The 26,939-nt window shown below is 40.5% G+C and overlaps 1 pseudogene; it reads right to left on the bottom strand.

The window, feature by feature from the left end:
• On the bottom strand, window positions 20,669-21,087 carry LOC109222978 (annotated as a pseudogene).

The raw sequence follows: 26,939 nt of genomic DNA, 5'->3' as shown, positions 1-26,939 counted from the left end.
TTTAAGCCTAAGAACTTCAAATTCTATCAAAACACGCTTTCGATCAAAAACCTAACCAAACCTCGTCTGAATGACCTGAAATTTTACACACACATCCCAAATGACATGACGGAGCTACTGCAATTTCCGGAATTCCATCCCGACCCTCGGATCAAAATCTCACTATCGGACCGGAAACTTCAAAAATTCAAACTTCGGCATTTCAAGCCTAAATCAGCTACGGACCTCCAAAACACATTCCGAACACGCTCCCAACCCCGAAATCACCTAACGGAACCATCGGATTTCCATTACGAGGCCGTCTTCACACTGTTCCGACTACGGGCAACTTTCCAACACTTAAGCTCTCATTTAGGGACTAAGTGTCCCAAAACTCTCTGAAACTCAAAACTGAACATCCCGGCAATTCAAATTAGCATAAATAGACTTGGGGAAAGCAGTTAATAGGGGATCGGGACGTTAATTCTTGAGACGGCTGGCCGGGTCGTCACAATCCCGGTTCTAACATGATGCGTAGAATAATAAAGAATTCAAATGGGCACACATTGAAGAACAAGAAGATTCTTCAATTTAAGGAATTCTCTTGTGCTGCTTGTTCTCAAGGAAAATTGGTTATTAAACCATCAGCAGCTAAAGTTGGGATTGAATCCCCTGCATTTTTGGAATGTATACAGGGTGATATATGTGGGCCTATACACCCTCCATGTGGACCATTCAAGTATTTTATGGTCTTGATAGAAGCATCTACAAGATGGTCACATGTGTGCTTATTGTCAACTCGTAATATGGCATTTGCGAGATTGTTGGCCCAAATAATAAAGCACAATTTCCAGATTAAGCAATTAAGACAATTCGTCTTGATAATGCTGGTGAATTTATATCTCAGGCCTTTACTGATTATTGTGTGGCCGTTGGAATAAAGGTTGAGCATCCGGTTGCTTATGTTCATACTCAAAATGGTCTAGCAGAATCATTGATTAAACGCCTCCAATTAATAGCTAGACAATTGCTAATGAGGACAAAACTTCCGCTTTTAGTGTGAGGACATGCTATTTTGCATGCAGCAGCACTTGTGCGCATAAGGCCAACCGAATATCATGAAGTCTCCCCGTTACCGTTGGCTTTTAGTCAGGAGCCAAATATTTCCCATCTAAGAATTTTTGGATGTGCGGTATATGTTCCAATTGGTCTACCACAACGCACAAAGATGGGTCCCCAAAGAAGCTTGGGAGTATATGTTGGTTATGAATCTCCTTCTATTATTAAATGTCTGGAGCCTATGACAGGAGATTTGTTTACAGCCAGATTTGCTGATTGTCATTTTGATGAATCAGTTTTCCAACATTAGAGGGAGAAAATAAACAGCTGATAAAGAGATAGATTGGAACGTATTATCTCTGTCTCGTTTGGATCCTCGTACAAATCAATGTGAACAAGAAGTTCAAAAGATCATTTATATGCAAAATATTGCAAATCAATTGCTAGATGCATTTACTAACCTCCAGGGGTTACTAAATCGCATATTCCAGCTGTAAATGATCCAATTCGAGTTGATGTCCCAGCTGAACAGTATGACAATGTAAATGAGTCTAGGCCACGCCTTAAACGTGGTAGACCAATCGGTTCCAGTAATAAGAATCCCCGAAAAAGGAAAGGAGCAAATGATCAAGTTGATCATAACATGGAGGCAATTGCTCAAGAGGAGCATAAAGACATAGTAATTGATAAGACCTCACAGGAGGTTCTAATACCTGGAAATGATAAAAATGAAGAGATATCAATAAGTTATGTCTCTACGGGAAAAAGGTGAAACCGAAATAACGTTGTTGTTAACAACAATTTTGCATATAATGTTGCAGTTGAAATGATGCAACAAGATGAGGATCTTGAGCCAAAATCTGTCGATGAATATAGATAGAGAAATGATTGGCCAAAATAGAAAAATGCAATTCAAGTGGAATTGGCTTCACTCGAAAAACGTGAAATTTTCAGACCGATAATCCGAACGCCTGAAGGTGTCAAGCCAGTGGGGTACAAATGGGTTTTTTTGCGAAAACAAAATGAAAAAGGTGAAGTCGTAAGATATAAAGCGCGACTTGTGGCGCAAGGATTTTCGCAAAGGCCTAGCAATGATTATATGGAGACATATTCTCCTGTGGTAGATGCAATTACCTTAAGGTATTTAATAAATCTGGCAATCCATGAAAAGCTTGATATGCGGTTGATGGATGTTGTCACAGCCTACTTATATGGATCACTGGACAATGAAACTTTTATGAAAATCCCTGAAGGATTTAAAGTTCCTGAAGCACATAAAAGTTCAAGAGAAACTTGTTCATTAAAGCTTCAGAAATCCTTATACGAATTGAAGCAATCAGGGAGGATGTAGTACAATCGCCTTAGCGAGTATTTGCTAAAGGAAGGGTACAAAAATGACCGTATTTGCCCTTATATCTTTATTAAGAGATTTGGATCTGAATATGTCATCATAGCTGTGTATGTTGATGACTTGAATATCATTGGCACTTCTAAAGAGCTTCCAAAGGCTGTAGAATGTTTGAAGAAAGAATTTGAAATGAAAGATCTTGGTAAGACAAAATTTTGTCTTGGCCTACAAATTGTGCATGTACCAAATGGAATTTTTGTCCATCAATCAACATACACTGAAAAGGTTTTAAAGCGATTTTATATGGATAATGCACATCCATTGAGTACCCCAATGGTTGTGAGATCGCTTGACATAAGTAAAGATCAATTTCAGCCTCAAGAAAATGATGAAGAGCTCGTTGGTGATGAAACTCCATATCTTAGTGCAATTGGGGCACTGGTGTATCTTGCCAACAATACCCGACCAGATATTGCTTTTGCAGTAAGCTTATTAGCCAGATTCAGCTCCTCCCCAACAAGAAGACACTGGAATGGTGTTAAGCATATATTTAGATATCTTCGGGGAACTATAGATATGGGATTGTTTTATTCTAATGAATTCAAGTCAGAAATGATTGGCTATGCTGATGCAAGTTATTTTACTGATCCTCATAAAGTCCGATCTCATACAGGATATTTGTTTACATATGGAGGTACATCTATATCATGGCGTTCAATAAAACAAACAATAGCTGCCACATCTTCAAATCATGCTGAGATAATAGCCATTCATAAAGCTAGTCAGGAATGTGTTTGGTTGAGATCAATGACTCAGCATATTCAGGCAATGTGTGGTTTACTTATGAAAAAGGATAATCCAACTACACTATATGAAGATAATGCTGCTTGTATTGCTCAACTGAAATGAGGATATATCAAAGGAGACAGAACAAAGCACATTTCACCAAAGTTCTTTTCCACGCATGATCTTCAAGAAAATGGTCTAATTAACGTTCAATAGATTCGTTCATGTGAAAATTTGGTTGATCTATTCACTAAGGCATTACCAACCTCAACATTTGAGAAGTTGAAACAAAAGATTGGAATGCGGCGTCTTCGAGAAATAAAGTGATATTTTCATGAGGAGGAGTAAGATACGCGCTGTACTCTTTTTCCCTTAGCCTAGGTTTTGTCCCACTGAGTTTTCCTGGTAAGGTTTTTAACGAGGCAGCAATTACAGATATGTGTACTTTTTTTCCTTCACTAAGATTTTTTTCCCACTGATTTTTTTTAGTAAAGTTTTAACGAGGCATATTATCTATTTTTGGACATCTAAGGGGGAGTGTTATAAAATCTTTAGTAAATGTGGATGTCCACTACTCCCACTACTTTCGCCCATGATATAAATAACCTCCCACTACTCATCACTATTATGATTGTAACTCGCACACCTCCATAACCCATCCCCATGATCTTCCCCCATGATCTCAATTGTTAATGTCATGTTTAAATCAATCATTTTGTAACCTTCTATGTAATAGTATAAATAGAGGCATGAAATGTGATATGGGAGACTCTTGAACACTTGATGAAATAAGAAAGTTATCTCTTCTTCTCTTGTTCTACTTATCTTCTTGTTTTATATTGTTACTTTGAGCTACATTTCTTAACATAGTTCAAGATTTTCATTTATTAGCTTCACTTCAAATTTTGTTCTTGCACTTGTGCTATTGTCCTATTTAACCTTCAATTCCTACGCCAGCTAGTCTCTAAAATTGTCAATTTATTGCACGAGAAAATGACAAAAATGATCCTTTATATTTGGGGTAGGTTTAAATAGTTCGTGAGTTAATTTTATCCATGGTCATTAAACTTTTGTGCTTGTTACCCAAAAATTTTTTTTTTTTTGTTACGTAAAAATCATTCAACTTTGTGTTCATTACACAAAAGTCACTTTTCTTTCTTTTGTTACACAAAAATCATTTTACTTTGCTCTAGTTATCACGAAAGTCACATTTTTACTTGAAACGTCTATTATGCCCTTAATATTATATAAACCTTCATATTTATGTAATACTTTCTATATTATATACTATATAATATATTTTTAACTATGTATTTTATTAATAAATAAAATGACTTAATATTATTTTATTTATTATTTTTATAATATATTGGTATATTTAATTTTTTCTTAACGTTAATTTTCAAAATATATTAGTAGCGTTACTAAATTTGTTAGTAACTTTAATATAAATTAGTAGAGAAATAAATCGGCAACTACATTTCCGTGAAAAAATTCGGAGGTAAACAAACAAAGAAAATGAGGAACAAATCATATGTTAATCTGAAGGAAAATCCCTAGGTACTACATGCGAAATTTAGCTGGGGATATTTTCTCGGGGATTTACCTGGGCAATTGGTTATTTGGGAAATTACACTACTAGAAATTCGGAAAAAAATATCCAAAAAAATCGACCAAAGGTGGTTGGTAATGGGCAATAACCGTCCAGAACGCGACCATTAACATGTGGTCGGTATTTTGAAGGTCGGAAGGGCATACCGACCAAAGTTGGTCGGTAATTTCCGATCAACTTTTGTCGGTCAATTAAATTCAAAAAAAGAATTGCTGAAAAAAAGTTATTTTTTAACGCTAGTAATATATCTTCAAAATTAAAGTTAAGAAAAAATTAAATATACGAAATTATAAAAATAATAAATAAAATAATATTAAATTGTTTTATTTATAAATAAAACACATAGTTAAAAATATATTATATAGTATATAATATAGAAGGTATTACATAAATATGAAAGTTTATATAATATCAAGGGCATAATAGACTTTTCAAGTAACAATGTGACTTTTGTGATACCTAGAGCAAAGTAAAATGATTTTTGTGTAACAAAAGAAAGAAAAATGACTTTTGTGTGATGAACACAAAGTTGAATGATTTTTATATTACAAAAAAAAAAAATGACTTTTGGGTAACAAACACAAAAGTTCAATGATCATGGATAAAATTATCTCAATAGTTCGTTAAATATACGTTTGAGTAGTTTTAGGCTTTTAACTTGGTCAGAAGTGAGCACTTTGATCTCTGACAAATATTTGACAAACTCTAGGTGTTAAATTCAACGGGAACTGTGAAAAAACATAAACGCCAGGAAATTCCTGTTAAATCTCAAAAACTATAGCACCAAAAATTACGACACACATTAAAAATAGACAAAAAACAGACATATATATATATATATATATATATATATATATATATATATATATCAAAAATTGCACCTAAAAGCTGCAACAAACACAGAAAATAGATTAAAAATAACAAAAATCATTAAACCTGCACCTCCAATCCAAATGTGAAATCTTGTTAAATCTTTTTTTATTAATTGTTCCCGTTAAATCTAACAACCAAGGTTTGTTAAATATTTGACGGAACTATAAATGCTTACGTTCAATAAACTAAAAGGAAAAAACTAGTCATAAATATATCTAAAGGATTATTTTAAAACTGCCCCACACATAAGGGACAATTTTTGTCATTTTCTCCTCAATTAAATCTTTCCCAAATCTTCATTTATTTTATTATTACCCACTTGTACTAGATTAAAAGCCATGTTCTCTAGTGCCGGATGTTTTAGACTTTAGACTCCAACCCACCGGACATTTGCCTCTGTTCCGGTAGAGACTAAGGACTACTTAATGGAGTATTATTTTTTTCAAAAGGTAAATACAACTGCTTAGTATTGGTATGAGCTCAGTGAGTTCATTTAGCTGACTGAAACCTTGAGACTAAGGCTCTGTTGTCATTGTTGTATCAAATATAGCTGCCAAAAATAGAAAAGAAAGATGGATAATTAGTGGGGGATGCCAAGGTCAGGAATGGAAAATATACCGAAGCCAAAGACGGCTTCTTTTGGGAATGAGTTAAGGAACTCGTGATTAGTTAATATGGAGCTTTTAGTTGGACCAAGTCATCAAATACTGAAAAGCTTGGGTAAATCAAGTCAACCACGAAATATCAAAGGAAATTATTTCTTTTAAAATAGTACTGGAAGTTTGAAAGCGTTGTGCCGTTTTATTTTATTCTGTTTTCCTCCTCTTTGCTAGATTTATTCAAGTATAATTGTTGCAATGTGCTTTGGATTTATTTGCCAGTTGCCACATGGAGTGGGTGCAAATCCGCATCGGGTATTTACACCAAATCTAGTTAAGTTATCTCCTAAGGTCTTCTAGGATTTTTATTTTGAATAAATAAGAAATTAAAAAAAGCTAGTAGAATCATAATAACTAATGTTAGAAACTCGTAGGGTAACCGTCATCCTCTTTCTTTTATTTCCTCGAATCATCCTATGGATATGATATTTGGTGATCACTATGTAGAAATTCATAGTCCTCCCTAACTTTTTCTAAGTTTTAATCTTACTTGTTTGTCAAATACTTAGGAAGAATCTTGTCTTCTTCTTCCCTACATAGTTATACGAATAAACACAAAAACTGTAAAAAGCCATAACTTGAAAATTTTTAATCCTTGAAAACAATCTTACCAGTATTGAGTAATCATTATTATACATAAAATTCCATTTTACATTGTTAGGTCAGGATGGGACTAAGAAAGAGTGAAACTTTGTGCCTCACATGTTCAGATTTCATATTTTCTCCCTCACGGTAATATTTTTTTTCCCCAAATTACTTAACGTTAGGAGCGTAGCGGAATAGTTGACTAGATTACTAAGTATACTTAATTATATTATTTTAGATTATAAGCACTAATAATTGTAGTTAGATTAAATAACAAGTGTTATTTTTTTATTGGCTTGATGTGAACACCCGGCACGGATAAAATTTTTATCCGGGTGCAAATTCTGCTATGACCTTCTTACGTTTCGCATAGAGACCAAGAGCCCCCTCGCCAATCATATTATGAAAGGAGAAGAGATTTGGTGAATATTTAAATGAAAGGACCAGAAAGTCAAATGAACGGATAGCGCCATTTAGTTAAAAATGAACGGATAGCGCCATTTAGTTTCACATAATTAAAGAAATGAGGAGACAATGACAAAAGTGCTGACTAGTGAATGGAATAATTGCAATCCACAAGTAATGTTTCAGAAAATAAAAATAAAAGAACTTTTCTTAAAAAAGGGATGACGAATGACAAGCTAATACAACGTATCATCAGTACCCAGTCCAGTAGTGATAGTGAGAGAGTTTGAATAGGCTAATCAGAACAACACTCCATTCTTGTTTGGTACGATTGATAAGGAATAATTAATTCTAGAATTAAATATGAGATGAGTTTATACCTAAAATAACGATATAATTGATGTGAGAATACATACTACTCCTCAACTATGATTAGTACTAGATGCATATACGAAGGACGCGTTCAATCAGTTTATCGATTTGGATTGTGGTGTAAAATGGAGCATGAGTAAGTTTTTTCTTTTTCTCCAAAAAGGTGACTTTTCATAAAGATTTTTTTTTTTACATATACTAGCTTTTATTAATTTTGCATTTTCCTTTTGGAAGTTTAGTCCAAAAATTCAGTTCCACATTGATCAGAACAAAATATCAGCCAAGTCGGATTTCGCATAGAAGCTGTTGCATCATCTTAGGCTTCGTAAAGAAATGGTGGTTGCTGCTCAAAATTCAAGCTATTCATACTCCACGAGTAGAGGTAAACCAACGAAACGCTAATACATGATTTTCTACATTTTACATCTTAAGATCTCATGATTGAATTATGCATGAGGATAAATAGAATCAAGGTTATCGACTACCTGAGTTTAGTAATGCTGTGATAACTTGGATTTTTTTGATTGAAATATGTTGAACTCTATGATAATTACACTGTGACGAGGAATTAGTACGTAGTTTGATTACTATGGCTGGTGCGGAGAGAGTTGGAAGTATACATAGTTCAAAGACAAATTTTCATATTAAAGAATCACATATAGATGCTTTTGCAATATACAACTAAGAGTTATTAATCTATCACACGACAATTCATGCTTCCTAGAACTTCTTATTTTCTTTCCTTTTCTCTTGTCCAAGAATGATTAGTTGACGCTTGATGATAGGCTATAATTACGTATTTTAGTCGTTTATTACATTCTAATTTACTGCACTTTAATTGAGTTTGAACTTTAATCGCTAGTGTTTTGCACTAAATGTGTGTTTTATGCCTTGTAGGAGTGATTCCTATCTATGTAGATGTTATGGAATGAATTCAAGTTATTCTGGAGCTTTGAAGTCTGAGTAAAAGCCCAAGGCTTAAGTTGGGATTGTGTTCGGGGATCAACGGATGATAGTGCACTTTAAGAATGAAACGAAGAATCGAGCAGGCATACTGCACATTATTGAGTAAAATGTACATAGCTTTTTGCTCAGAAATCCGTTTGGACTTCACAATATATCGTTGGAAATCTATTTAAAAGGGCTACAACTTTCATGTTTTACATTTTTCCAAATCTCCAAATATGCGCCGCGTGGGGAGCCGCGTAGCACGCCGCGGCTGTGTAAATTGCTGCTGCCCTCAAATTGCATGCTCTTTGAAGTTCCCCACAAGCACACCGCGTGGCGCGTCACCCCATGTCGTGCGCCTGTGCAAATTTTATAGAGCCAAAGTCTTATTTCGCACAGAAAAAGGTGTTTCGTCTGTGCCCGATCCTACTTAGTATAAATACATGTAAAAATGCTATTTTGAGGAGTTTTGACACACTTTGGACCTAAGGAGGCAAGAACACATTAGGAGCAAGGCGGAGAATTCTTTTACGAGTTATTCACTTCCTTCTTCCTATTTCCATTATTGGTTATGAATTCTAGTATAGTTATGCATACTATTATGAATAACTAATTTGTTATCTAGAGTTTTGATAGAACCTTTTGTAGGATAAATTCTTGTTATGTTTTTATATAATTGAGCTGTTGGATTTCTCTACTTGTTCAACTACGTGTTTATTGTTGTTGATTCAATGATCATCAATTGATTGTGCCTATTTAGTATGTATTTCTTGGAAAAGGGTATATATTTAGGTAGTTGTCGAACAACATCACTCTTGACATATGTGAGGAATCAATATGAAGGGTTTAAAGGTGAGATTAGGAATAACGAAATCTTGTACGATCTTAGTGAGCGATAAACTAGTGCCAACTAGTGTAGTTCGAAAGAATATATCTAGTAAATTGTGGTAGTTGCTCGGAAGAGAATCATAACACCCGAAGTACTCTCAATCGGTAGAGGATACTTAGGCGAAATTATAAAAGCCATAGCGAGACGGATTCCGACAATTGGGGAAATCATAACTCTAGACCTCCTTAGTCTTGTTTCAAATTTCATCCTTGTTAGTTGATAATTTTTTTGCTTTATAATAGTTGTTAGTTAATTAGTTAGATAAATATTATAATCTCTAAAATTAGGAAATTATTTGGACTTGTGTTTCTTACGTCGATTAACTTACGACAAAACTTTAACATATAAAAGTGTGGGATGTAATATCTCATTTTCGAGCTTTTATCAATTTACTTATGGCGTACTTTCACGTATGAAAACATGGGGTGTAACAATAAGTAGAGTTGCTCGTCCGCTTTCGGAGTGTGAAGCAATGGGGGGCTCGAAAGATACCTCTTTAACTCTTCTAATGGCTGTTGGCATTCCGGGGTCCAAGTGAAATTGTTCTTCTTTTTGAGCAGTGAGAAAAACATGTGACTTCGATTTGAAGACCTCGAGATGAACCGGCCTAATGCGGCTATCCGCCCAATTAATCTTTGTGCGGCCTTAACGTTGTGCACGACTGTGATGTCCTTGATTTCCTTGATCTCAATTCCCCGATTTGATACCATAAAGCCGAGGGACTTTCCCGAGCCGACCCCGAATGCACATTTCTCGGGATTGAGCTTCATGTTGTATTTTCTCAATATGTTGATGGTTTCCTGTAAATGTGTCAAATGGTCCTCTGCGCGCAGGGACTTAACTAGCATGTCATCAATATAAACCTCCATTGATTTACCTATTTGTTCTTCAAACATTTGGTTTACTAGGCATTGATAAGTAGCACCGGCACTTTTAGTCCAAACGACATTACATTATAGCAATAAGAACCGTACTTAGTAATAAACGAAGTATTTTCCTGATCCTCCGGGCTCATTTGTATTTGTTTGTACCCGGAGTAGGCATCGAGAAAGCTGAGGATCCTGTGGCCCGTTGTGGCATCGATCATGCGATCTATATTCGACAAAGGAAAGGAGTCTTTAGGGCATGCTTTGTTTAAATCTTTGTAGTCTACGAACATTCTAAGTTTATTACCTTTCTTGAGGATCACAACTATGTTTGCTAACCATTCGGGATATTTTACTTCCCGGATGGATCCTATTTTGAGAAGTTTGGTTACCTCATCCTTGATGAATGCATGCTTTACCTCGGATTGTGGCCTTCTCTTTTGCTTTACCGGTATGAACTTTAGGTCCAAGCTCAATCGATGAGTGGTAATCTCCGGTGGGATCCCTGTCATGTCAAGGTGGGACCAAGCGAAACAATCCATATTTTAAATAAGGAATTTAATGAGTTTTTCCCTGAGCTCGGGAGTTAACCCCGTCCCCGGGTATACCTTTCGATTGGGCAGGTGCTCGATCAGTATGACTTATTCCAGCTCTTTGACCATTAACTTCGTGGCATCGGAATCGTCAGCGATTATGAAGGTTCGAGGTATCATATGATCATCATTCTCAAAAGTTTCCTGTTGTTCCGATCTGGTCGAGACCGGTGACTGTGGTTTCTATTTGACTTCCTGCTTTTCCTTTGACTTTGGTCCCTTTGTTGATGTTAGTGCAGATACTGGTAATACCTCATCTATTGCAAACATCTCTTTAGCTGCTGGTTGTTCATCGTACACCGTTTTGATTTTTTTCGGTGTTGGGAATTTCAAGACTTGATGAAGCGTTGAAGGTACTGCCCTCATATTATGGATCCAAGGTCTTCCGAGTAGCGCGTTATACCTCATATCACCTTCTATTATATCACCTTCGATTACATGGAACTTCGTTTCTTAGATAGTTCCAGCCACGTTTATTGGCAAAATGATTTCCCCTTTAGTGGTTTCACTCGCCATGTTGAAGTCATTGAGTACTCGAGCTACATGTATGATTTGATCCTGGAGGCCGAGTTGCTCTATGACCCTCGATCGAATAATATTTGCCGAGCTACCTGGATCAACCAACACACGTTTAACTTGAATTTTATTCATAAGGATAGATACTACCAGTGTGTCATTGTGAGGCTGTTCGATCCCTTCTGCATCCTCATCATTGAAAGATAATGTATATTCTAGTAAGTAGTCCCGGGTACGCTTCTCCCTTGTGATCGTAACTTTGGTGCGTTTAAATATCGGGCCCTGAGGAATATCGACCCCACTAACGATCATATGAATCACATGTTGCGGTTCCTCCTGTTCGTTTATCCTATTTGCATCCCTATTTCTGAAATGATTTTTAGCTCAGTCACAAAGAACTCTCGAAGATGACCTTCGTTGAATAAACAAGCTACCTTCTCCCTTAATTGCCTACAGTCTTTGGTTTTGTGACCATTGGTTCCATGGTATTGGCATATTTGATTAGGATTTCTTTGAGTCGGGTCGGACTGTAGGGGTCTGGGCCATCTAGTATCTTTGATCCATCCAATGGCTGGTACAATACCCGACGCATCGACGCTGAAGTTGTATTCTGATAACCGTGGTGCTTCCTTGGGCTCGACATGTTTATCGAAGCCATTATTACTCATGAGCCCTCAGGAGTTTTGTCCTCGATCATTCTATCGATCATTCCGAACAGGATTACGTCCTGGTCCACTGTTTCTACGATCTGTGATGTATGGTTGATACTGATCTTTGTTTGATCAGGGCTCTCTGTCGATGTCTCTTTGAATCCTGCCTTCAGATATATTTGGATAAACGGAACCAGAAGGGGATCCTAACTGATCATGCTCGATCTGATCTTTGACTGGTATCGGATATGTACATCGGCCCAGGTCACAGCAGGATATTCAATCGAATTCTATTTAAGTTGTCGTGATGCTATCGAACTTCGCTCGTTCAAACCTTGAGTGAACGCTTGGACATCCCAATCATTGGTGACCGGGGATAGGTCCATGCGTTCCATCTGGAACCGAGATACGACTTCCCTTAGCATTTCGTTGTCCTTTTGTCTCACTTTGAAGAGGTCTGATTTCCTAGTCGCGACCTTTATTGCTCCTGCGTGTGCCTTTACGAACGAATTAGCAAGCATGTCGAAGGAATCGATGGAATTGGGCGGCAAATTGTGGTACCATATCATTGCCCCCTTCGATAAAGTTTCTCCAAACTCGCCAAACTTAGGCGAGTTCACTCGCACACGCTCCTCATCTCACCATGTCATTAAGATTCTAACGGCCTTTGACAGATTTCTCTCTCCCATGTGCTTTCTTGAGGATGAATTCCGAAAAATGGGGGGCCGTGGATTGATTTTGAATCGATCCTCTCCCTCCATCTGTCCGGATTCATCCCGAAAAGAATGTTTTCGGATTTTTCTTAAAAGAAGGGAGTAGAAGCTTCGAAGGAGGGGTATATATACCTAGGTCTTGGTTCAGAAGAGGGGGATTTTTTGGGGAGAGAAAATTTAAGAGCTAAAGTTCTAGGGTTAAGGTCGAGTTTCAAGATTTTTCTTCTGATTTTCTAGTCGATTTCTTGGAAAATATAAAAATCCCTTCAGTTTTTTTTTTCTTTTATTTCAATATCAGAAACATAAAGTAGCCTGTCTCTTTTGTTTCAATTTCGAAATTTTGGTTGTTAAAAATGGAGTTTGATTGAAGTTTAAACTTGAGTTTGTGTTTGGGTTCGGAATTCCGGTGTCGATTCGAGTTTCTGTCCGAGTTTTGCTGTTCCGATTTGGCTCGCGATTTCGGCTCAATATTGTTGCTGTTTCCAGTTGGAATTTTGGAGCAAAACATTGTATTCTTCTACTATTATTAAAAGAATTTCGAATTAATAGGTTCATTTCTTCTCCCTTAGCTTAATCTGATTTATTATGATTTATTATGGACTTTGAATTTGGTTGGATTTGTGGCTATTATAGCACTATATAGTGAATCTATGTTCCATCTCGTTTGACCAGTAAATTTGAATCAAATGGCATATAGCAGTGTCTAAGTTGAGGTTCATTGCATTCATTTGTTTGAATTCTTCCCTTGGCAGTATGGATAGCTAATCAATCATATTGTTTCGCACTCGATTTCTCTGGAATGCTAAGCCGTTGTTCATGTGTGTCTATACCAAACGCATTTCTGCCTGTTTCCGACTTATCAGATTATTTAGCTTTAATTAGTCCCCATTTGGGCAGTAAATTGAGCTGATACCTGCTGTAGTTTGGCCAATTGTTTGAACTGTTAGGCATGTTGAAAATCTGCCCTGTTCTGCACTGTTTGGGCAGCATACTTGCACGGTTTTGGGTGCAAATTCTGCACTGATTGGTCCGTATCAGCTCTGATTTACTGGGCAGTTTGTGTGTTTAACTGAGATTTGCTTGGTTTTTGCGATTGTTGGTCATTCAGAAGAAATCAGCAGTGATGAGTTTGTCTTTGAAATGTGATAGGTTCACTGTTTAGTGGAATAGAACATTGAATTGTTTTAAAACCAATTTTGAAGGGTTCAAGCCCTGCATCATGTTATTTTGGTAATCGTAAAGGTTTTTATGGGCTAAGGAGTGTTCAAGATTGTCAGTTTCCATGCTACGTCTAAGTAAGTGTAGTAAATTTTTTGATGGTCATTGTATTATTTTGTTGGACTATGTACAGTGGAGTTGGAACGTGTGAATAATTGGGGTGATAGGAAATATGCCAATGGTGATAGTTTGATTCACGTTCTTGCTCCTTTATTAACTACAACAGGTTTTCCCTTGTGATCTTTGGATTCTGTTATCCTTTGTTGCAAAAAACATGTCGTCTTTTCAATCCCAGCACATAAAAGATGACACACATGCTTCAAAAATAAAGGAAGTTGTGCTATTTTTGAAGAGATAGTTAACCTTTATAAGATATCGTGTTCTTTCCAAAGCATGCTCTTTCATGTTTAAATCTCAAATTAATCAAGGCTGAAGCACTCTAGTACATTGTTCTACAATGTAGCTAATTGCTTATTCATTTTCTCTGGATGCTTTAAAGTGCTTGTTGATCACTGATTTCTCGTCTGTGTACCCTGCTGTGTGATTCTTTATGTGAGTGTTTCAAATGAATTATTGAAAATGACTTTGGCCCGTGGGAGTTGGGGTTGGTCAGCCCATTAGATTGCTAAATATTTTTTACGTGCTTTGGAATTGGGCTTGGTCAAATGCTTGAAATAAGAAGTTAAAAGGTTATGAGCATGAAATCTCTTTTAGCGAAAAGTGCTCCATAATCGCAAGCCTTTCACGCGTAATCTCAAAGTAGCTTAGAAAATAATTCATAAACCTCGTAGCTTGCTTTAGGCACGATTAATAATAAATTATCATAGCTACGGGTATGGTTCCTGTGACGTAGTTGTGATACATAATTTCCAAATCCGGGGGCATATTTCATGTGACCCGGCCATAACTTCTAATAATGTTAATAAAATAAACATGTTGTAGATCGTGGGTATAGTTCTCGTGACACGATTCGCAATGTGTACCAAACAAACAAGTGTACGACAGTCGTAACTTGTTCCAGAATAACTTCATAAATAATTAAAAGCGGTCAAAGGTTAAAAATGCACAATAGGTATAAAATATGTAATTAATCAGATAATTAGGCCAATAATAATAGTCGAGCGACCGTGCTAAAACCATGGAACCCGGGAATGCCTAACACCTTCTCCCGGGTTAACACAATTCCTTACCCGGATTTCTGTATTTCACGGACTGTAAAACAGAGTCAAACTTCCTTGATTCGGAATTTTAAACCGGTGACTTGGGACACCATAAATTATCCCAAGTGGCGACTCTGAATTTGAATATAAATAATCCCGTTCAGTTTTGTCACTTTAATTGGAAAAACTCCCATATACCCCTTTCGGGTAGAAAAAGAAGGTGTGACAGCTCTGGCGACTCTGCTGGGGACCGAACCCAGAAACTTTGGTTCAGGGTTCAAGAATTCGAGCTTAGAATAATTGTTATATTTGGCTTTTATTTATTATCTGATTTCTATTACATGCTTGGGCCTAATGTGCTAAATGCCGCTTTTTACCGCTTTGATATTATTTGAACTGTATATAAACTACTGCGAAACCCTTCTCTTCTAATCTTCTGGGAAGTGCATGCCGGCGTGACTTCTTTTATGTTAGTATCATACCCTAATTTAGAACGAGGCTCGGATCAGTTACAAAGTCGGACGGCCTTTTGGTTCCCGGTACGTAGCCCCCTCTCGGCTCGAGTTGTCCGCTCGGGTAAGCCAGGTCTAGAACAATACACCCAGGTTTTAAACTTAGAATAACACAGCATCATGTCGGATGTCACGATCCTAAACCCAGACCCGGTCGTGATGGCGCCTCTCGTGAAGACAAGGCCAGCCGGCACACTCCCAATTCATCCAAAGCAATTAAAATAATAAATACTAAGTCATTAACAGAATAAAATCCCAAAATAAACAGTGAACAATGCAATTTGTAGAATTAAAACCAACACAGCCCGACATCGGGGTGTCACCAGTCATTAGCATCTAAAATAATACTACAAGTATGAAAGTCTACTCCACTACTACATAACTGAAACGGAAGGAAATAAGATAGAGGGAGAGTGCACTGGGTTGCGAATCGCCGGCAGCTACCTAGTGAATCTCTGGAAATCCGCTGGACAGCTCCCAACCCTCGCTAGCAGAACCTGTAGCGCCCGAATCTGCACACAGAGGTGTAGGGATTAAAGTGAGTACTCTAACTCAGTGAGTAATAACAATAAATGAAGGCCGAGCGAAATAAAATTATGTTAAACACAACAATAAGCTATAAGATGCAGAACAAAATCAGTAAACACAATTAAACAGTGAAATCTCATAAAACACTTTTTAAGCAGTTAAACAAATAGAGGAAACACAGCTAGAAGAGGTAAACACATAAGAACTGCCCCTCGAACTATATCACAGAACAATACCAGCCCCTCGGGCTATATCTCATATCACAATGGGTACCCGCGCTCACTGGGGGTGTACAGACTCCAGGAGGGGCCCCTTACGGCCCAAGCGCAATGTCAAGCCAACTCGTGGCATCATAAACAGGCTCTCGGCCTCATATCAATCACAAGCCACCTCGCGGCGTACAATCTCAGGCCCTCGACCTTATTACCATAATCAGTATATCGCCGCTGCGGCGTGCAGCCCGACCCAAAAGTAACCTCACAATACAGGCCCTCGGCCTTACTCAGTCAGAATCTCATAAGCCCCTCGGGCAACAGTAAACATGAGGCTCAACTCAAAATATCTTTTAAAATAACATTAAAATGTTTAAAATAGAGTAACATGGCTGAGTTTTGAAAACAGTAAAATATGGCATGACTGAGCACAAGTATGAAATCAACAGTGAGGAAAAATATCAGTAAAGATCCCCTAAGGGTCCAAACAGTTGGCACGAAGCCCAGATATGGCATTTAGCCCAAAACATAATAATATCAAACAATTAGCTATCAAATACGCAGTAAAACAATCATTCGGGATGGACTAAGTCACAATCCCCAACGGTGCACGACCCTACACTCGTCATCTAGCGTGTGCGTCACCTCAACATAGCCGAACGTTGTGTAATCCGGGGTTTCATACCCTCAGGACAACATTTAAAATCATTACTCACCTCAATCCGGCCCAAACTCTAGCTCGCAATGCCTTAGCCCCTCGAATTGGCCTCCGAATGCTCCGAATCTACCAAAATCAGAACGTAATCATCAAAATATGCTAAAGGTACAAAGCCCACTCGAAATAATCGAAAAGCAACGCAAATCCCGAAATTACCAAAACCCGACCCCCAGGTCCACGTCTCGAAATTCGATAAATTTTTACATCATTAGATTCCTTATCTCCCCACGAGTTCATACATATCAAAAGTTCCAAAATCCGACAACAAATGGTCTTTCAAATCCTCAATCAAAGGCCTAAGTTAATAAGCCCTAGTTCCTCCATTTTTGGCTTAAATTCCAATAATTTCAGCTCTAATCCGTGAATTAATACAATAGGAACGAGTTTTAGGTCCAAAATCCTTACCTCAATGAAGCTCCATTGAAATCCTTCTTCAAAAATCGCTCAAAACTCCCGAAATCGCTTTTAAAAATGGTGAAACCCTCTGAAAATCGCGAAGGAAGAAATATATACATTCTGACCCAGGCTTTTCACACCTGCGGTCAATCCACCGCATCTGCGGTCCAAGGTACCGCATCTGCGATTTTCACTTAAGCTCCGCCTTTCCGCATCTGTGATGCCCAACCTTCAAAACACCCCAAACTACATCAAAACCACCAAAACACATTGAATTCAAGCCTAAGGTTCTAAAATCTTCCGCATTCCTCTTTTGATAAAAAAGTATACCAAACCACGTCCGAATGATCTATAATTTTGCACACACATCCCAAACGACATAACGGAGCTACTGCAACTTCCGGAATTCCATTCCGACCCCTATATGAAAATCTCACCTATCAACCGAAAAATGCCAAAAACTCAATTTCGCCAATTCAAGCCTAAATCTACTCCAGACCTCCAAAACACATTCTGATCACGCTCCTAAGTCCCAAATCATCTCCCGAAGCTATCCGAACCATCAGAACTCACATCCGAGCCCTCTAACACATAAGTCAATATCCGGTTGACTTTTTCAACTTAAGCTTTCTTAAAAGAGACTAAGTGTCTCCAACCTTCTCAAAACCTTTCCGAACCCGAGCCAACCAACCTGATCACATATAAAACCGATAATTAAAGCAATAAGAAGCAGAACTGGGGGAAACGGAGCGGTAACTCATGAAACGACCGGCTGGGTCATCACATCCTCCCCCTCTTAAACAAATATTCGTCCTCGAACGAGTCAAGAAACATACCTGAAGCCTCAAATAGGTGAGGATATCTGCTCCGCATCTCCCGCTCGGTCTCCCAAGTAGCCTCCTCCACGGGCCGACCTCTCCACTGCACTTTCACTGAAGCTATATCCATCGATCTCAACTTTCGAATCTGACGCTCCAAAATAACTGCTGGCTCCACATAATAAGTCATATCACCCTCCAACTGAACCGTACTGAAATCCAAAACATGAGACGGATCCTCAATATACTTTCGGAGCATAGAAACATGAAACACCGGGTGTACACTCGACAAGCTGGGTGGCAAAGCAAGCTCATAAGCCACCTCCCCAATCCCCCGAAGTAACTCAAAAGGCCCAATGAACCGCGGACTCAATTTACCCTTCTTTCCAAATCTCATAACACCCTTCATGGGTGACACCTTCAACAGAACCTTCTCACCAACCATGCAGGACACATCCCGAACCTTCCTGTCCGCATAGCTCTTTTGTCTCGACTGCGCTGTACGAAGCCTCTCCTGAATCACCTCCACCTTGTCTAAAGAATCCTGTACCAAATCTGTACCCAATAGCCTAGCCTCGCCCGGCTCAAACCAACCAACTGGAGATCTACACCGCCTCCCATACAAAGCCTCATATGGGGCCATCTGAATACTCGACTGGTAACTATTGTTATAAGCAAACTCTGCGAGCGGTAGAAACTGATCCCATAACCCTCCGAAATCAATGACACAAGCGCGTAACATGTCCTCCAATATCTGAATAGTGCGCTCGGACTGCCCGTCCGTCTAAGGGTGAAAAGTTGTGCTCAACTCAACTTGAGTACCCAACTCTCGCTGTACAGACCTCCAAAACTGTGAAGTAAACTGAGTGCCCCGATCTGAAATGATGGAAACTGGGACACCATGCAAACGAACAATCTCCCGGATATATATCTCTGCCAACTGCTCTAAAGAATAAGTAGTACAGATAGGAATGAAGTGCGCGGACTTCGTCAGCCGATCCACAATCACCCAAATAGCATCGAACTTCTTCAAAGTCCGTGGCAGTCCAACTACAAAGTCCATAATGATCCGCTCCCACTTCCACTCTGGAATATCCATCCGCTGAAGCAAGCCACCCGATCTTTGATGCTCATATTTCACTTGCTGACAATTGAGACACCGAGCTACAAACCCCACAATATCTTTCTCATTCTCCTCCACCAATAATGTTGTCTCAGATCCTGATACATCTTCGCGGCACCTGGATGAATGGAATACCGCGAGCTATGGGCCTCCTCTAGAATCAACTCCCGAAGCCCATCTACATTGGGCACACAAATCCGGCCATGTATCCTTAACACCCCATCATCACCGATAGTCACATCTTTGGCATCATCATGTTGAACTCTGTCCTTAAGGACAAGCAAATGAGGATCATCATACTGGCGCTCTCTGATGCGCTCATATAAGGAAGACTGAGAAATCACACAAGCCAATACCCTACTGGGTTCCGAAATATCCAACCTCACGAATCGATTGGCCAAAGCCTGAACATCAACTGCAAGAGGTCTCTCCCCAACTAGAATATACGCCAAACTCCCCATACTCATCGCCTTTCGGCTCAAAGCATCGGCCACCACATTGGCCTTCCCCGGGTGATACAAGATAGTAATGTCATAATCCTTAAGCAACTCCAACCACCTCCGCTGCCTCAGATTGAGATCCTTCTGCTTGAACAAGTGCTGGAGGCTACGATGATCGATATACACCTCACGAGACACACCATACAAATAATGCCTCCAAATCTTCAACGCGTGAACAATGGCAGCTAACTCCAAATCATGAACAGGGTAGTTCTTCTCATGAGGCTTCAACTGATGAGAAACATAAGCAATAACTCTACTCTCCTGCATTAGAACACACCCAATACCAACTCTCGAAGCATCACAATACATGGTATAAGAACCTGAAGCTGATGGCAATACTAACACTGGAGCTGTGGTCAAGGCAGTCTTGAGCTTCTGAAAGCTCTCCTCACACTCATCAAACCACTAAAATGAAACACCCTTCTGAGTCAACTTGATCAAGGGCGATGCAATAGACGAAAACCCCTGAACAAACCGGAGATAATAACCCGCCAAACCAAGAAAGCTGCGAATCTCTGTAGCTGAGGACGGTCTGGTCCAACTCTGAACCGCCTCTATCTTCTTCGGGTCAACCTGAATACCCTCGCTGGACACCACGTGCCCCAAGAAAGCCACTGAACTGAGCCAAAACTCACATTTGGAGAACTTTGCATAAAGCTTCTCCTCTCTCAATCTCTGCAACACCAATCTCAAATGCTCCGCGTGCTCCTCCTGACTACGTGAGTATACCAGAATATCATCAATGAAGACTATGACAAACGAGTCGAGATACGGCCGGAATACGTTGTTCATCAAATGCATGAACGCTGCTGGGCATTGGTCAGCCCGAAAGACATCACGAAGAACTCATAATGACCATAACGGGTCCTGAAAGTTGTCTTAAGAATATCTAAGTCCCTGATCTTCAGCTGGTGATAACCTGAACGGAGATCAATCTTGGAGAACACTCTCGCTCCCTGAAGCTGGTCGAACAAATCATCGATACGAGGCAAAGGATAATTATTCTTAATTGTTACCTTGTTCAACTGCCTGTAATCAATGCACATTCTCATTGTTCCATCCTTCTTCTTCACAAAAAGAACCGGCGCACCCCACGGTGACACACTAAGACGAATGAACCCCTCGTCAAGGAGTTCCTGAAGCTGCTCCTTTAACTCCTTCAACTCCGCTGGTGCAATGCGATACGGAGGAACAGAAATGGGCTGAGTGCCCGGCACCAGATCAATACCAAAATCAATATCCCTGTCCAGTGGCATGCCCGACAGGTCTGCAGGAAACACATCGGGGAAATCCCTCACGACTGGAACAGAGTCAATACTGGGAGTCTCTACACTGATATCCCTCACAAATGCTAAGTATAAAAGACAAACTTTCCCAACCATACGTTGGGCCTTCAAGAAAGAAATCACCCTGCTGGGGACATAATTGGTTGAACCTCGCCACTCAATCCGTGGCACACCCGGCATAACTAATGTCACTGTCTTGGCATGACAGTCCAGAATAGCCCGGCGCGGAGATAACCAGTCCATGCCCATCGAAGTCCACCATATATAACAACAATAGATCCACTCGGGTCTCCAGACCCCTAATAGACACAACATACGACCGGTACACACGGTCTACCACAACAGTATCACCTACCGACGTAGAGACATGAACAGAAGAAATGAGGGACTCGCAGGGCATATCCAAACAATGGGCAAAATAAGACGACACATAAGAGAAAGTAGAACCAGGGTCAAATAACACAGAAGCATCCCCGTGGCAGACTGAGATAATACCTGTAATCACCGCATCTGAAGCAATCGCATCAGGACTAGCTGGAAGTGCATAGAAGCGGGCCTAACCACCACCGGATCAACCTCCCCCTCTAGGGCGACCCCTAGATGACTGTCCTCCACCCCTAGCTGGGTGGGTGGGTGGTGAAGTGGCTGGGGCTGAGACTGATGGTTGACCCCTCTGCTGGGATGAACTCCCAAGACGATGAGGACGCACATTCTCATTCCGGTGCTGGAGGCGGGGACTGATGGGAATCCCTAGCACCGGAATGACTAGCGGACGCACCTGGCGTAAAAGAATCCTGAACTGATGGAGCACGGGACGAACCCTGGGCTAGAAGTGCACTGAATGAAGAATGACCCTGCTGAGAACCGTGAGAACCATGGTCTGATGATGCCCCACGATAACCTGGGCGAGCTGACTGAGCATGCCTGAACTGACGGCCTCTGCGTGCTGGAACTGGCCCCTCGAAGGAGCACCCCCAAAACTACCATGACCTCGAGGCCTCTTGGCCTCCCTCTCCTCGCGCTCTTGGAGACGAACTGACTCAATCTTACGAGCGATATCCACAACCTCCTCAAATGTAGCACCTGACACTCTCTCCCTAGTCATGAGAACCCGAAGCTGTTATGTGAGGCCATCAACAAACCTCCTGATCCTCTCTATCTCCGTAGCAACCAGCCAAATAGCATGTCGAGCTAACTCTGAGAACCTCATCTCGTACTGAGTAACAGTTATAATCCTCTATCGTAACTGCTCGAACTGCCTACGCAACTCCTCCCTGCGGGACTGTGGGACATACTTCTCCAAAAATAGAGTGGAGAACTGCTGCCAAGTAAGAGGTGCCGAACCAACAGGCTTACGCCTCTCATATGCCTCCCACCAAGTGAAGGCAGCTCCGGTAAACTGAAAGGTCGTGAATGTAACCTCGCTGGTCTCAAGAATACCCGCGGTGCGAAAAATCCTCTGACATCTGTCTAAGAAACCTTAGGCGTCATCGCCCTCTACACTACTGAAAGTAAGAGGCTGGAGTCTGCCAAACCTCTCCAATCTACGCTGCTCGTCCTCCGGCATAACTGGAGCTACGTAACTCTGAGCAGCTGCCACCGGCTGGGCTAATAGTGCCTCCGGTGTCTACAATCCCTGAACCACCTGATCGGGTGTGCGGGCGGCAGGACTCTGAGAGCCTCCCCCTACCTGAGAAGTGGTTGCGGCAGTAGAGACCGCGACCGCCTGAGAAAGACTCGTACATACCGTCAAAATCTGGGCCAAAGTCTCCTGAAGACCCGGAATCACAATGGGCATAGCTGGTGCTGCTGGAGGGTCCACAACTGGGACCTGCTCCTGAACTGGGGCAGCTGGTGGATCTGCAGGTGCTGCCCCAGCTGCTGTGTGGGCTGCACCTCTGCCCCTACCACGGCCTCGACCGCGTCCTCGACCTCTAGTGGCTCCAGCTAGTGGTACTGGTGGTCGTCCATCCTGACCGGTTGCTCGTGTCCTCACCATCTGTGAGAGAATAGAATAACAGGAGTTTAGTACTCGGATCAACAGATTCGCACGACAAGAATTTCAAGAATGTGGAATTTTCCTAAAGGTTCCGCAGCCTCTCGAGGATAAATACAGACGTCTCCGTACTGATCCGCGAGACTCTACTAAACCTGCTCATGACCCGCGAGACCTATGTAACCTAGGCTCTGATACCAACTTGTCACGACCCTAAACCCAGACCCGGTCGTGATGGCGCCTCTCGTGAAGACAAGGCCATCCGACACACTCCCAATTCATCCAAAGATATTAAAATAATAAATACTAAGTCATTAACAGAATAAAATCCCAAAATAAATAGCGAACAGTGCAATTTGCGGAATTAAAACCAACACAGCCCGACATCGGGGTGTCACCAGTCATGAGTATCTAAAATAATACTACAAGTCTGAAAGTCTACTCCACTACTACATAACTGAAAACAGAAGGAAATAAGATAGAGGGAGAGTGTACTGGGCTGCAAATCGCCGGTAGCTACCTAGTGAATCTCCGAAAATCTGTTGGACAGCTCCCAACCCTCGCTAGCAGGACCTGTAGCGCCTGAATCTACACACAAGGGTGCAGGGAGTAAGGTGAGTACTCCAACTCAGTGAGTAATAACAATAAATGAAGACTTAGCGATATAAAATCACGTTAAACACAACAATAAGCTATAAGAGGCAGAACAAAATCAGTAAACACAATTAAACAGTGAAATCTCATAAGACACTTTTTAAGCAGTTAAACAAATAGAGGAAACACAGCTAGAAAAGGTAAACACATAAGAACTACCACTCAGACTATATCACAGAACAATACCAGCCCCTCGGGCTATATCTCATATCACAATGGGTACCCGCGCTCACTGGGGGTGTACAGACTCCGGGAGGGACCCCTTACGGCCCAAGCGCAATTTCAAGCCAACTCGTGGCATCATAAACAGGCTCTCGGCCTCATATCAATCACAAGCCACCTCGTGGTGTACAATATCAGGCCCTCGGCCTTATTACCATAATTAGTATATCGCCGTTGCGGCGTGCAGCCCGACCCAAAAGTAACCTCACAATACAAGCCCTCGGCCTTACTCAGTTAGAATCTCATAAGCCCCTCGGGCAACAGTAAACATGATGCTCAGCTCAAAATATCTTTTAAAATATCATTTAAAATGTTTAAAATAGAGTAACATGGCTGAGTTTTGAAAAGAGTTAAATATGGCATGACTGAGCACAAGTATAAAATCAAACAGTGAGGAAAAATATCAGTAAAGATCCCCTAAGGGTCCAAACAGTTGGCACGAAGCCCAGATATGGCATTTAGCCCAAAACATAATAATATCAAACAATTAGCTATCAAATACACAGTAAAACAGTCATTCGGGATGGACTAAGTCACAATCCCCAACGGTGCACGACCCCACGCTCGTCATCTAGCATGTGCGTCACCTCAACATAGCCGAACGTTGTGTAATCCGGGGTTTCATACCCTCAGGACAACATTTAAAATCATTACTCACCTCAATCCGGCCCAAACTCTAGCTCGTGATGCCTTTGCCCCTCGAATGGCCTCCGGATGCTCCGAATCTACCAAAATTAGAACGTAATCATCAAAATATGCTAAAGGGACAAAGCCCACTCGAAAAGCAATGCAAATCCCGAAATTACCAAAACCCGACCCTCGGGCCCACATCTCGGAATTCGATAAATTTTTACATCATTAGATTCCTTATCTCCCTACGAGTTCATACATATCAAAAGTTCCAAAATCCGACCACAAAGGTTCTTTCAAATCTTCAATCAAAGGCCTAAGTTTCTAAGCCCTAGTTCCTCCATTGTTGGCTTAAATTCCATTAATTTCAGCCATAATCTGTGAATTAATACAATAGGAACGAGTTTTAGGTCCAAAATCCTTACCTCAATGAAGCTCCCTTGAAATCCTTCTTCAAAAATTGCTCAAAACTCCCGAAATCGCTTTTAAAAATGGTGAAACCCTTTGAAAATCGCGAAGGAAGAAATATATACATTCTGACCCAGGTTTTTAACACCTGCGGTCAATCCACCGCATCTGCGGTCCAAGGTACCGCATCTGCGGTTTTCACTTAAGCTTTGCCTTTCCGCATCTGCGATGCCCAATCCGCACCTGCGCCATCGCAGGTGCGGTCACACAACCGCTTCTGCGGTCACAGCCAATCACGCCTCTGGCCACATCTGTGGCCCCCTTTCGCTTCCGTGAGACCGCACCTGCAGTCACCTAGCCGCAGGTGCGGTTATGACAGCAATTCCAACACTTCAGCTGCCAAACCACTTCCAAACTTCCCGTCAACCATTCGAAATTACCCTGAGGCCCCCGGGACCTCAACCAACAGCACAAACACATCCTATACTACTATTCAAACTTATACTAACCTTCAAAACACCCCAAACTACATCAAAACCACCAAAACACATCGAATTCAAGCCTAAGGTTCTAAAATTTTCTGCATTCCGCTTTTGATCAAAAAGTATACCAAACCATGTCCGAATGATCTGAAATTTTGCACACACATCCCAAATAACATAACAGAGCTACTGCAACTTCCAGAATTCCATTCCGACCCCTATATCAAAATCTCACCTATCAACCGGAAAACGCCAAAAACTCAATTTTGCCAATTCAAGCCTAAATCTACTCCGGACCTCCAAAACACATTCTGATCACGCTCCTAAGTCACAAATCATCTCCCGAAGCTATCCGAACCATCGGAACTCACATCCGAGCCCTCTAACACATAAGTCAATATCCGGTTGACTTTTCCAACTTAAGCTTTCTTAAAAGAGACTAAGTGTCTCCAACCTTCTCAAAACCTTTCCGAACCCGAGCCAACCAACCCGATCACATATAAAACCGATTAAAGCAATAAGAAGCAAAAACGGGGGAAACGGAGCGGTAACTCGTGAAACGACCGGCTGGGTCGTCACACTGGATCCCTAGTAGGAATGCTTGTTTGCATCATGTGCATTTGACTTAGGGGACTCAATACAGGGTTGGGTCCGTCTAGGACAGGTGTACCCAAAATAACAGACCAACCTGATGCATTTTTACGTGCTACCTGTGCATTTATTTGTTTCGGCTTGCATGTTGACCAGCTTCTAGATTAGGTAAGAAAAATCAAAGAGAAACCAAGTTGGAGCTATGACAGAGAATTTCATCCATTTCCCAAAAATGGTGTTCGAAATATCCCGAAACTCTCCCAATTTTTTTAAAAAAAAAAAAGAAAAAAGAGATTTTTGAAAAAAAGGAAAAAAACAGGGGTTAGTCCAAAATGGTTTATATTTTTCTCTTCGCGTCAAAACCGACAGAACTACGCGGGTTTGATTCTCACCGGATGTGAGATACGTAGGCAAACCTCATCGGTTCCGGCCCCAATTTTCAAAAAATCCAAAAATATTTTCATTTACTTCCTTCTTTAGAAAAGTCTTTCTTTAAGACCCCAATTTTTAAAAAATTCAAAAATATTTTTATTTATTTCCTTCTTTATAAAAGTCTTTCTTTAATTTGCAAACCAGCTTTTGGACAGATCCCTCGACCTTGGATACCCTCAAGCTAGTTATGCAAGAAT

Source organism: Nicotiana attenuata, chromosome 2 (genome assembly GCF_001879085.1).
Source record: "Nicotiana attenuata strain UT chromosome 2, NIATTr2, whole genome shotgun sequence".
Taxonomy (NCBI): Eukaryota; Viridiplantae; Streptophyta; class Magnoliopsida; order Solanales; family Solanaceae; genus Nicotiana; species Nicotiana attenuata.
This window is presented reverse-complemented; position numbering and strand designations above follow the sequence as displayed.